The sequence below is a fragment of the Neltuma alba genome, unplaced genomic scaffold (genome assembly GCF_004799145.2).
Source record: "Neltuma alba isolate B1F8T4 unplaced genomic scaffold, ASM479914v2 tig00007632_pilon, whole genome shotgun sequence".
NCBI classification, from domain to species: Eukaryota; Viridiplantae; Streptophyta; class Magnoliopsida; order Fabales; family Fabaceae; genus Neltuma; species Neltuma alba.
The window spans coordinates 106,246-118,908 of NW_021634835.1; the positions used below are offsets into that span (position 1 = coordinate 106,246).

At 38.0% G+C, this 12,663-nt stretch overlaps 1 pseudogene; it reads right to left on the minus strand.

Moving 5' to 3' along the window:
- Positions 1–4,038: 4,038 nt before the first annotated feature.
- On the minus strand, positions 4,039–11,029 carry LOC114753040 (serine/threonine-protein kinase STY46-like; annotated as a pseudogene).
- Between the last annotated feature and the right edge of the window lie 1,634 nt (positions 11,030–12,663).

Sequence of the window (12,663 nt, forward strand, 5' to 3'; positions counted from 1 at the left end):
GCTTTGAGTTGGAGCCAAGCTTGAGGAGGGCGGGGCTTGCACGGCACTATTTTTGACGGATGGGTTAGAGAAGCATGCCTTGCCTTCAAATAATGGTTTTAAAAGAGTGATTACTTCACACTGATTTGAACACGGGGAGGGTAGGAGGAAGGCGCGGCGGGGATTAAGGGGAGCCAGCAGGATATGCACAGTTGCGTAATGGGGATGGAAGCCTTAATTCAATTGGAAATGGAAAGGAAGAAGCCAAATGAGACACGTCGCGGCACAACTTAAAGGGAAGTATTCCTAAACCAGTTGAATGGAATGGAATGGTAAAGAAGAGAATGTCAACTTGGGCGCGACTCACTGTACGGTAATATCGACGAAAGCTTGGCTTTAAAAAAACAGCTAATAAACGCCCATGATGGACTGATGGGCGCTGGGCTGTGATTGCAACCCCCGAATGTGAATGTGGGTACGTGGAAGCAGTCCCTGTCGCTGTCCCTTTTCTTCTATTATTTTTCTTCTATTCAGGTTCAAGTGAATGACCCAAGCTAGCTACTAGCTATTAGCTAATATGGTATTAGACAAAGGGTAGGGATGTCCTCCCACCGCGTCACGTGAACATGAACAATCACCAACGGTTCTTCCGTCTTGGGCTTTCGGGTCAAATTTTTAATAGCTTTGTACAAGACCCCATTTTATGTAGCAACTTCTATGCTTAATAACACCTTGAGCTCTTATAAAATACATACTTCATTATAGGTCTTAATATTTTCAATCCTATTTATAAATCATATCATTATTTCTTAATATAAATATGCTATTTTCTCTTTTATTTGATATTGTGTAAATTGCTATTTTATTGAAAGATGCATATATTAATTAAAAATAAAGTTGAAAATTTGTTGAATTTTAAGGCATGATTAATGAGGCTTATAAATAAGATTAGAGTAGATGTGTGTGTAAAATAAATATTTTAGCAGGATAGTTCAGATCACAAAATTTAAATGAGATCTGCTGCCAATCCAAACAGGGATAATTTGGTGTCGTTTTTTATTTGTTGATTTTCGTTTGTGGGGAAAAGAAAAAGGCGTGGCGGAATGGATCCTTTTCTTTGAGTAATGATGATGGTTCACAGGGAAACTAAGGGCTTGTTTGGATTGACTTATAAGTAGCTTTTCAAACGTGATTTACGGAATACGAGATAAATATATGAGGAGAGTTTTGTCTCGACTTACGTGAACTTGCTTAAAAGTTCGTTTTGAACAGAGCTCCAAACAAGCCCTAATAATGTGTATAAGTGTGTTATGATCAAAATTCAGACGTTCACACATCCTTGAATATTCTTATTCGGACATGAATGGGTGCGTGGGGACCCCTTACTCTTTTGGCTGTGCTCATCTCCAGCTCAGCCTCTGCTTGAGACCGTTAGCGCCTCATTTTCTTGTTCACACGTTGCGCGTCCTTGGTGGCCGCTGGATTACTGTTTCTCGCCTACAAGACGACATCAGGTTCTCTGTGGGTGGTCCAATCATTACCCAGTAAGTAAATACGAGTATATGACAAATGATCCAGATTGCATTCTTCATGCTGATTTTCATTGGGCAAGCGTCTCTCTTGAAATCTTGACATGGTGCCTGTGATGTCCATAGTAAGTGTAGTTTCCAATACTCGATGTGACTTTTGAAAGCACGTTCTTGCCCAGTGACCTTAAAAGCGCTCGGCTCCCTGGACACTTCACTTGCTTTGCTTGCCCAGGGAAGCAAAGTAACATGAAATGCCAGAGTTTAGCAGGTTTTTGGGTAAATTCATTGGGGCCAAGATGTGCTTTCAGGTTCAAAGAGGATTTATAAAGACAAGTATAGACCGTTCTCCAATAAAATTCTCACATCAACAATAAGATTCGAATTTACGATTTTATGAGTTATAAGCCAACTATTTATTAATTAGACTATTTTTTTTTGCTACAAAAAAGTTTAGGTGAATTGAGTTCCGAGAACTCACCAAAACCAGGACATGCTTTTAGATTCAAAAAAACGCTTATAGAGATGCTTATATATATTACCCACCAATAACGTCTTCACATCAACAGTGAAATTTGAACTCATAACCTTATGAATTATGAATCAATTTCTTACCAACCGAGTCAACTCCTACCGTAACTAGACTAAGTTTTGTTAGTGAGCTTAGTGGTTAATAGGCGGACAAGTATACCATATACTGCGTGGACTGGCTCCACAGCCCCGAGATGCCAATGGGCTGTCCTTATTCACCATCAATGCTCCAAAATAATTGCAAAATTTATACTAACAAGTTACCATTCCTTAAATTTGTAGGGCGAGCTATAAGGCCCACCAACTGTACTTAATTATAGAAGGTGAATATGATTGAAACGTGAAATATGAGCCTTATCCTTCAGCCAGCATGCTCACTCAACCAAATAAATGCCATCAATCAATACGCTCGAGGTGATTGGACACGTTTATCGTCAGAATTAAATGGAATTTAAATTTTATTACCAATTTTCATAATTTCCAAATCACGGTGGTTCAGTCCATTCAGCAGGTGAGTCAACAAGGCTAACTCTCTTCCGCCATATTTCCAACGTGATCGTGGGATTGTTATATACGTGTTTGATCCATTCTCTTGCACAATAAAGACAATCAGGTATCTTGCGATGGACTAGCGGGCTGTGGAGGAGTTAGGGGGTGTTTGAACGAGGGTAAAAATGTTTTTCAAAAACACCTTTTTATAAATTGGGACAAACTCCTTCACATATTTACTTTATATACTGTAAAAATACTTTTAAAACCATGATTTTATTTTTACCCAAACACCCATTTATATAGGAAGATTGTGGGGAATGGCTAAGCGGGTTCTCAGTTCAATTGAATGATCGCAGCTCTCTGGAAGCTGAAGCATGAGCAGTTCTCGAAGGTTTAATCCTGTGCTGGGCCATGGGGTTCAAGAAAGTTGAAGTGGGGACAGATGCTGCACAGATCATTCAAGCTCTGCAATTTAATGCCCTGGTAGTCGGAAGTGTACAGATTTTCACAAGAAATAGGATGATGCTGAAAAAGAAGTGGCAAGTGCAGCTCAAACATAGCTATAGAAAAAGCAACAGAGCCGCACACAAAATGGCTCATTTGAGTGCTCAACAAATTGACAGAAAAATGATCTGGTCCTCCCCGTCTTTGGAAGTGTGTTAGATGCTTCAAGATGATCGTTCAAGAATAGGTGTCATACGTAGAGTGACCACGTAATTCCTTGGGCCGTGCCCTCTGCTCGCCCCAAAAAAAGGTATCGAAACGTTAAAAAATTGGGAAAATGACAATTAAGTTCCACTCAAGAGAATTAAATACAAAAAAATCCCTTAAAATCATGAAATTATTTTAAAGTCCCAAAAATTTTTTTGCATTAAATTTTATTTGTTTACTTACCAAATTACTTTTTTTTTTTAAAGTTTGCATTGACAACTGAAAGAGCAGTGGTTGACAACTCAAGATGCAAGGATTGACAACTATCGCAGCTGGAGGATTGACAACTATCGCAGCTGGTTTGACAACTTATGATGTGATATGCTGAGAAAATGTGTTGTCAAACTAACCGCGATAGTTGTCAATTCTTACACCCTGAGTTGTCAACCACTACTCTTTAAGTTGTCAATACAAAGTTAAAAAAAAAGTAATTTGGTAATTAAACAAATAAAATTTATTACAAAAAGGTCCCTTAAGACTTCAGAATAATTCCATGATTTCAAAGGACTTTTTTGCATTTAATTCCCTTAACTGGGAGCTAATTAGACTTCTCCCTAAAAAATTTCAATGAGAATATTCACATATCCCCGGGTTTGTACGCCTGAGCAGGGCTAATAAGTGAATCTCAGGTGAACATTAAACATGTGCCTGTGTGCATAACGGACTTGGTTAGGTAGGCACAAGGTAAGATTGCCAGTTCATTAACGTTGGCACTGAATAGTTGCCCAAGTTACAGTACTCATTTGTACAGAATTATCCCCTGAATTGGGGTTAAAAGACAAAAATAATAACAACATAATAGTAAAATAACTGCAATTTTTTTACTCTCTTTTATATATGTATACCATTATTATATCGTCACCTCGGCTCTTTTTATAATACAAATGCCGTTGCAGAAATAGAAAAAATTCGTATTTGGTTTTGCATATGCTGTTGAGAGGAATAATCTACGGCAAAAGCAATAAGATACTGTGAAGAGAAGACTGTACACATCAATTAAAAAATAATCAGGAAATAAACCTTCTGATCAAATCCTATGGATAGCATCAATTCCCATTTTATTTTTTCAGTGATGACCTCGTCTGAGGACAGAGAAAAATCCCCCAGATTTTTCCTTGCGTGAATCCTCTCCATCTCCGACCTATTCCAAACACAAGGTTATTGTCACATGACACATTCAATTCGATGCAACCTTAAAAGCTAACAATGATAGCAAGAGAATGAACATAATCATCTGAATTGTCAACTTATACAAAAGAAAGTGACTTGTTATACCTCTTTAGCCAACTGTCGCAGAATGTCTATAATTTCAGAGAAATCAGGTCGTAGTGTTGGATCTTGCTGCCAACATCTCTCAAGAAGCTCAACAAATTTTGGATGGGTATTCTTTGGGATGATGGGTCGTAGACCCTGAAATTCATGTAAAGCAAGAATAATAAATAGTCACCATCGATACCTTACCGCTGAATCATGGACACCGCTACTTTAGGGTTTTCCAGAAAGTAATTCCGACGGAAGTAGGACGATTCATTCAAGAGTTAAACCTACAACCACTTTCTGAAGCTAGTTATATGATTACCTTTTGGACCACTCCTATAGCTGCCTGTAGGGGGGTCAAATTCTCATACGGAAGCTGGCAAAGGGGGGGAAAAAAATAGCTTAAACAAAAGAGGGTTAAGTGAGAGGTGATCATCAGAGGACAGTAAAAACAAGAAATACCTTTCCGGTGAGCAATTCCCATAAAACAACTCCAAAACTAAATATATCAGCCTTGTGATCATATGGCTTGTGTTCTATAACCTTCCAACCAAAATAAACATGTTAAAAAATTATGCTAACACAAGCTATTTCTCATCTATTTAGTACCCCCTCTAGTCCCTTTTATAAAAATTCAATTTTTTGATTTGGTCCGGTTCTTTTCATAAGATGCAATTTGGAGTTGTCTAAACATTAAGTGTATTTTTACCAGTTTTACCCCGAATTAGTTACATGATCCTTTTCTCGTACATTTCTTTCATCTTTTCTCTTACTATTTCTCTCTCTCTCTCACACACTTACCCTGTTATAAAAAAAAAGAGCATATTAGGGGGGGGTTACATTCCTTACATATTTATTCCTTTTAACTAATATCACCAGATTTATTAAATTACACAAGTTGGTTAATTGGACCTTACAAAAAAAAAAAAGGGAGGTAGCACCTCTTTTCACAAGAGGGGGGGCAGATCCTAATGAAAAATTGCTAGTCTCAATCATACATAGAGGCTGCTTTATAATCAAAATCAGTTTACTCACCCTACTTGAGACCCTCAATGTGTATATGTGTGCATTACAACGTAGACTCAAAATATCTAAGAACACAGCTATCCCGTCTTTCAGACCAAATAAAGGAACATTAGATACCTCGGGAGCCATCCAACGATATGTTCCAGTTTCTGCCGTCATAACTCCAGATTGGGCTTTCACTCTAGCAACCCCAAAATCAGCAACCTTGACCACCTGCAAAGCAACACGTGCATAAGTGTCACTTGTGCATCCCAGGCTTGTTGAGCTAGTTTTATTGACGATAGATATGGTTTATAATAGATAAAGCATCAGATTATATCATCACAATCATAAAGTTGGAGGAACTCACACAATTTTCATCCATCAAAAGATTTGCAGCCTTCAAGTCTCTGTGGATAATGTTATTTTGGTGCAAGTAATTCATTCCCTTGGAAACATCAATTGCTACTTTGAGAAGGGATGGAAATTTAAAAACACCCTTTTGCTTATGTAAGTAGTCATACACACTTCCACCAGACATAAATTCTGAAATTGACGATGGAAAAAAAATTATGAAAAAGAATGATTATAGCTAAATATTCAGGATTACGGAAGTCTACTCCGTTATTGGATTGAATGAAATAACGTAACTCACTGGATTTCACCTGTTACTATGCACAAATATGGGGGCTTGGTACATGCTCCTATAAATTGCACAACATTCTTATGCCGAACCTTTCTGCAAGCTCAAGAAATAAGATTATACTATACATATGGATGGAATGAAAAATATAGACAAACAAAACAGCAAATTCAACATCATCTACTCCTTTTCTTCACCGATTAGTTAGTTCATGATAAGGTGGGCGTGGGTCTTGCGCCCAAAACATGGTTTAGAACTGACTTGTTAAAGTAAGATAGCTTTGACAAAATGCTTGTTTGAAATTCTGAACAGGACACATAACCATCTTAACTTCTTTTATGTTTTCAAGTGACCATTGTTTAGCATAAGCAGATTCTCATACTTTTCACCAATAGAAACTCTGGTAGGTTATGAGGATGTTAGCCATGTTAAGTGGTGTCAAGAATTATAAACGTCTAATAAGTCAAGGAAATAGTTACTTGAAGTGCACCTAAATATCGCATATAAGTACCTTTACATGGTCATAAAGATATTAATCGAAATAGAAGTTGCAAGTGTTTCACAGTAGACATTGCTGACAAGTCCTTCTATATGGCTTGTTTGGTCCTTTCCTTTTCCTAAACTAGATTTCTATATATCTTGTCTGAACAGCGACAACAATTATATGTTTAGCTGCTCAATTACCTTGATACTACTAGATAGGAGTCGTACCATCACAATGAATAGATCTTTTAAAAACGGAGGTATGGTGATATTTAAAGGCCGGGGTTAGATGAAACACAGGGCTCCAATAGCACAAAAAATTTCCATAATAACTTCTGACATGCAAAAGAATTTTCCCCAAAAAACACTTTTCAAAAGTACTTTCATGAAAGATGAAACAAAACCTTTCCCATGTACTTATTTTGTAAACCGTAAAATCATTTTTAGAACCATGGTTTGGTTTTCATCCAAACACCCACTAAATCATCTTCAATAAACAGGTAGATAGATCTCCAATGGCCAACTAGTGCAAATCAAATACAAACCTCATGATGAAGACTTCCTGGCCAAACTCCCTCTGTAAATCTGAATTTACATGCTCAGCTTTGAGAACTTTAATCGCCACTTCCTGACTACAATAGGTACCTTTAAATCTGTTTTAAAAGTGTTGGTTAACTGAACATTAATATCAATAATATCAGCTCATAATCGGAAAATGTTTTGTGCCAACAAAAAAGAAAAAGAATATTTTGATATGCAATTTTACTTCCAAATTTTAAATGTTTAGGATCTATTTCCCAAACATCCGTCCCATCATTAGGTATTGTCAAATGATCAGGTTCACATTTCACAACTTGATCAGGCTCACCAACAGAAGAAACTGATTGTTGAATGGGCCATGCCTGCCTCTGAAACCAATCCGAAGGTCACTTAACAACAAACCATTTAAAACATAGAAAACTGAAAGCCAGAACAGAGTAAGAGTATGAAACATTTCGGCAAGAAATCAACAATCAAAGGAGAATTAAGATACTGAAAAATTAATCAAGCAATGAACTATGACCACAATAAGATGCCTGACTTGCCTCAATCAACAAAATTTCTTTCTCCAAGACTGCTTTAAGCTGTTCTGTTTCCTGTATTAGTATAACCAGTCTGTCAAGCAGTGTCCTATGAACTGAAAGGTTCACAATCTTAAATACTAAAAGAGAACAAAGTAATGGCAAATAGTAATATACATGGTATACTGTATCTCAGAAGAGAAAAGAAGCTTTGAGCTAGTAAGTTAGCCAAGCAAGTGCTTGCGAACTGAAATGCAAGTTATAACATGGTTTAGATGAAGTTAGATTCTCTATAGATGCCTTTCATCAAGAATTTCAGTCATTTAAAATTAAATCTAGGTTAACCAAATTAAAATTCAGAAGAATCTATCATCTAGTTCAGTATTGTGAACCCATCAAAACCAAGTCCACACACACACACACACACACAGTTTATACAGAGCCATGCTATTAATAAGTTATAAATAGTGCAGTTCAACTCAAATGGACCATCTAATTGAATGCGGACGGTGTAAATTTAATTATGTTTTCAATGTTTTATTATTTCAATAGGCACAAAATTTAAAAGAAAGATAATTTCCCAATTGTCGCATTTTAAAATTATTTAAAAATCACAAATTATAAACTCTGAATCTAGACTGTCTAAAGGAAATTTGGACAGTCCAAATCTCACCACAGTGATGGCAAATGTGATGACCACCCAATGTGGACCCAGCATAGGACCCACATTCTAGTGATAGCAAATGATGCGCAACATACCTCATAGGGCCATCCATCAACAACAAACACATCTAATGAGTAACCATCGGTTGTGGAAAAAACATGTGCCTCTTGAATGTTCAGTCCAATATCAGAAAGCAAAGAAGTTAACTGCAAATAAAACCAGACCTGTGAATCTCCTAAACACAGAGAGTACACTCCCATTCAACTAATGTTCACAAATAAATGGACAGAGAAGAATACGCTCCAATTTGTTAGCAGCTTAATACAGTTCTGACAAACATTATTTTCATTGCAAACGTTATTATATACCTGACTGAGGAGCTTTGGCTTGTCTTCTGTTGAGAAGGTGATTTCATGCATGGGCCTACAACATTATCAATGACAAATATATTTTACATCTCAACAAAATTTACAGGGAAAAATAATAACAAACAACTCAACTGGAAGCTACAGAAATCATTAAAATTTTATATAATGTCAATATATAATTTTACATACGGTACAAGTTTGTACAGGCATATCTCAGATAAAGTTCTCAAGTTGGTAATATTAACAGACTGGTCGATGAATTGTACTCAACAGTACCTGGTTAACTAACTGGAAATAAGTAAATAAAAGTTTGGATATACCAGCTGAGTAATGTCTTCCTATACACTCTTACATAAAAGAGCAAGTATAAGTAAAACTCAACAGCTGCAGAAATTATCCAAGCCTAACCCTAAAAGTATCTTGAGAAGAAAATTTTACCGAGAATACTGTTCACCAGCATGTACAGAGTGTTCCACCTCTAGATCTTCGTTCTTATTTGCTTCAAGTGCCAGGGCTTCAAGGTTTGGAGAAGAACCAAAAGCAGGAGGTGGATGTATACTGCACAAAAATTCCAAAGGCACAAGAATAGCTCAATACAGGCATCAAGCTCTAACATGCTTAATCAGTACAGCTTTATATATATATAGAACTGGAGTTTGAAGATAATTTCATCTAAAAATTCTTCTAGAGCCTCAAAAGACCAACAAGAAGGTAAGAAAATAATACCTCTGTCTCCCTGAGTGCTTTGAAGATATTTGACCGGCTTCTTTACCAGGAGCTTCTGAATGGACAGAATCAGCTAAGTTCCCGTCAGATATGGGTTGAACCTGCAATCAAGTTATTGTTCTATAGATTTTCCCTTCTCACCATTACACTTAATACTAAAAGCAATCACGTTAAATCATATAATGAAGAAAACAAAAATAGACTAGTTCACGAACCCAAAAAAAATGGGCATTATTATTAAAAAATATTCCTTTTTTGTTTTATTTTTAAGGTTATAATCCATAGAATATGTTATTCCATAGGATACCCAATGACACTCGCACACTTCAGAGGTTTTTTTGACCTGAATACTCTTCAGAGGTTAGATCGTTGTAATGTATTCTTTATCTTAATGTAGAGGTGACTACATTAGACGCAGTGCCCGTCCGAAACCCAATTCTGAACACGGTCAACCAAAAATGAGATCACATCGCTCTGAAGGAGAAGCTTCGCTACGTACTCCAGAGTGAATGTAGAACATTTATTGAGCACGGACATACGTTTACACTGCATAATCAGATAATAATTTACGACTAACTGGAGTCTAAAGCATGCCATGAGAAATTATGCCGCATGACCACGTGAAAACGCTAAGAAGTGCAATCATGTTGGTTCCAAGCATCAGGAACAGACAAGCTACGATTAACTAGATCAAGAGCGCCCACCTGGACCAGCCGAACTTCAATCGCAGGTCTATTAGCAGGATCATGTGCCAAATGCAGTAATCTCTTGTGCATCAGAACATCGGCAGCCCTTTCCACATTCACATCCAACGCATACCTGTGAAATGCATCCCACCAGATTTCTCAAAACGAAACATGAAGTATAATGCTAACGGAAGATCTCGCAGCAAGAAAACAGAGCTCACAACAATCTCGCAGGGGATTGAAAGAGAAATAGGCAATTGAACCCGAGAGGAAAAATAGTTCGCTCTCACGTATTAGAAGCCATGAAGTAACTGGAAATTCTCTTGATCGTTTTCTTTTCTTCTTCTTATTTTTTAAAAAGTATTATAGCCATCATCATGAGATATAAAATTTGAAGGAGGCTTTAAGGCAGCCAGTGTGGGACTAACGTCCGAAATACCAAATTGAATAGATGGATAAAGAGAGCAAAAGTAAAGGGAGAATATGAAAGAAAGAGAAAAGATGAGGTGGAAACAGGTCGGGTAAAAATGTAGGAACCGTGTCGGAAGGCGGTTGAAATGAGCCCAGAGCCGATGGTGGAAGCCAGGCTGCATAGCCTCGTCGTTGCTGGAATCCTTGAGGCGACGAAGAACCTCATTGTACACTTCAAGTTTTTGTCTCTGTTGCCGGCTTTGAGCGGGGGACGACGATGTTTCCTGCACTCCGCTGGCTCGGCTCTCGTTATCCTCCATCGCCATTAAACCAGAAAGAAACCGAAGGGCTATTTTATAAGCAAAAGCATAAAAGAAAAAAAGGGACAGGGATTTTTTACGTGGGAGTGATTGGATTCGGAATTTGCAGAGTGAAAAAAAAAAAAAAGTAATAGCAGTATTAAAGAGCAAGAATTAGGGTGGGTTTGAAAGAAAACCGAAACCCAGACTTTGAATGGAAACTCCTACTATTAAAAATGTTTAAATAGGTAAAAAAATGTTGGCGAGTTTATCCTCATTCATGAATCCCAAAGCTGTCGTTTCATTTTAGTAATATTTATTATTTTTTTATTATCATCAGGCGGGAGTGTATGCGCTGTCGAACGGCGTCGTGGTCGCTAAGCTCTTGTATTAGCCAGGCGATCTCTGATTTTACCAAACACGTGATGGGAGTGGAATATTTATGTTAATTAGGATAGAATGCCGGCTGCACCATCAGATAGAACGTGCTGGTTGCCTGGTTCCCACCAAAGTCAGGGTACCGGGAATAACAAAGCAATGCTGGCCGAAATTTGGGAACAACAAAGGATGGAAGTGGCATGTTCTGGGCGAGTGCCCACAGTCTGGATATAGGACACCCCTGTACACTTCAATCAAATGACTCACATCCTCTGCTTCGCTTCACATTTGCACACATGGCTTCGGCTTTTAAATTAACGCGCAATTAATTAACACCCGACCCAACAGCTTGGGGGGGGTCCTGTGACGACCGTATATTTATTATGCGCGTTGAGAAAGGATAACGGAATCGTATGGTCACGGTGCATGTATTTATACATACATACGTATATATATCAACAAAATCTGTACACTAAGGGACGCATGTTAAATATATTATTCTGAAATTTATTTTATTTTGCAACCAAGGAACAGTTCTAACGAACGGCCGGAGTGCAATACTTGTCTTCCTAGTCCTTGAACTTGAGGGAAGTGCCGGCTGCCATGGAGGAAGTAGCGGAGGGCACTGTAATAAAAGAGAAGGAAGGATAGATCATATCATCACAGAAGTGAATATGAAAGCGAAGGAGGGAAGGAAGGGGGGGAGAGAGAGAGAGAGAGAGACTGTGCTTTGGCGTGCAGTTCTGGGACATCCATGGGTGAACACGGTGGGTCGGTGCGCGAGGATATAAATTAAATAAATGGTCATCCACAACCATGATATGGGGATTTGATTTTTAAATTACCATATCACATATAAGATGATAAGATTAATTAATAGATAAACGCGGGGGGACGAGGAAACCCGGCGTCGCATGTCCTCCGGGTCATGAGAGATAGATGATCACACCGCCGTAGAAAAGCGGCCCTTGGAGCCGATGAAGCGGCGGGCATGCTGACTCCCAGTCAAACGTCCCTCAAACCCCATGTATTATGGAAAATCATAGATTGCATGATGATTAACGCCGCTAAATGAGGCAGTATTTACCGTCACCTAAACTTGGACGCTTTGCTATCTTATCCGAATTGAGTGGTGTTGGTTGCTGGAGAGTTGTTTGTGAGGTCATAATGGTCAAAAGCACGTTTTAAAAGCTAAGGACCAACTTGAAGTTGACCCGCTTCTGGTCCCTTCACCAAAAACCTGGAGCCTTGCTTCTCCGGTGGACGCTTCTGATGCAAAAGGATTGGATACGTGTCGAAAGGACAGCATAGACTCAGAATGCTTGGCTGCAAGCACATGACGGGAACCATATTGAAATTGAAATATTCGCCCAAACTTATTTTATAGTGTAAATAATATTATAAAATAGGTTTTAAATTTACAACAAGAAGAAATAATAATTT